Here is a 2,100-nt window from a genome sequence, read left to right on the forward strand (position 1 = left end):
CATACATATATATACATATATACATACATATATATACACATATATACATACATATATACACATATATACATACATATATACACATATATACATACATATATACATACATATATATATACATATATATACACATATATACATACATATATACATACATATATATATACATATATATACACATATATACATACATATATATATACATATATATATACATATATACATACATATATATACATATATATATATATATATATATATATATATATACATATATACATACATATATATATATATACATATATACATACATATATATATATACATATATACATACATATATACATACATATATATACATATATACATACATATATATATACATATATACATACATATATATATACATATATACATACATATATATACATACATATATACATACATATATATACATATATACATACATATATATATACATATATATATACATATATACATATATATATATATGACAGCAGGCCGGGAGGAAAAGGAAACGAAGATTGGACAAGCGCTTTCGTGTTATTATTACACCTCTTCACGGTCTTATGGTTTAAAAATACAATTAGAATACAAAGAAACCTCTGTGGTGACGTAAAACAGAAGAAATTAGCAAATTACAAATTACTTAAAAGTTAGTTGTTTAAAAATGTTGTTTACAAGAAATTCATCCAGTTTGTACATACCTGAACTGGTGTTAAGCAGATCTTCGAAATTTTTCTTAATTAAAACTGTTTCAATGATATTCCTTTTAACAAAATCTTTACAAAATATAAGTTCTTTAGCAGCTTTCCAATTAATAGCGTGGTTGCACTCATTCATATGCTGAAAAAGACTGCTGGCAATGTTTCCCGTTCTTACATTATATTTATGCTGTTTTATTCGAGTTTCTAGTGCTTTGCCACTTTGACCGATATATCGTTTATTACACTGATTGCATGGAATTTCGTATATACATCCATTAATCTGTTTTGGGGAATTTTTTATCAATATATTCTTGAGTGTGTTGTTTCTAAAAATTACATTAATTCCAAAAGGTTTTAAAATTCCAGGTAGAGATACAAACTGTTTGAAAAAAGGTAAAACAAGGAGGTTATTCACATTAAAATCATCGTTGTTAACAAAGCCATAAAAAGTTTTCTTAGCCTTTTGACAGGCTTTGTTTATGAAATGTGATGGGTACTTTAAAATAGATGCTATTTCATGAATTTTCCCAAGCTCAGCTTCAAGGAGATCAGGGGCAACTTACCCGCAGTGCCCGTAAAAACATGGATGAAAAAACCATCATTTTGGTTGATGGGTGATGATTAGAATAAAAATGTATGTACGAATTAACATTCGTAAGTTTTCTATATACAGTAAATTTAAAAGACCTTTCTTGTCTAAATACTAAAACATCTAAAAAGGGAAGCTTGTTATCGAATTCTATCTCCAATGAAAACTCAATAGATGGTACCAGAGTGTTTAAGGCTGTTAGAAAAGCTTTTTCATCCTTATCAATGGGCCAAGCACAAAATATATCATCAACATATCTGACCCAGAAGACACCTGCAGGTAGAATCCTAGGTAGGTACTTGGTCTCAAAAAATTCCATGTAAATATTGCTTAACAAAGGAGAGAGAGGATTGCCCATTGCCATACCAAATTTCTGTTCAAAGAATTCACCATTAAAAGTAAACCTACAACCTTTTATGCACAATTTTAAAAGTTTAAGAATAGAGTCCGTATCCACAGTAAACGTATGTTTGACGAGTTCGTCTTTAAAAAACTCTAACAATTCATCCACAGGAACTTTCGTAAAAAGTGATTTTACATCAAAGCTTATTAACTTAAAATTATAGTTAAAATCAAACCTCCTTAACCTAAAAATAAAATCTTCATTATTTTTCACAGAGCATCCCGATATAGTCCCAAGAATAGGTGACAGCTCTTTTACCAGCCATTTAGATAGTTTGTAAGAACAAGATCCCACGGAACTTATGATGGGTCTAGCAGGAAAGTTTTCTTTATGAGTTTTGATTACGCCATATAAATATGGTAGCGAGGGACACGTTGTGA

Source organism: Palaemon carinicauda, chromosome 1 (genome assembly GCF_036898095.1).
Source record: "Palaemon carinicauda isolate YSFRI2023 chromosome 1, ASM3689809v2, whole genome shotgun sequence".
NCBI lineage: Eukaryota > Metazoa > Arthropoda > Malacostraca > Decapoda > Palaemonidae > Palaemon > Palaemon carinicauda.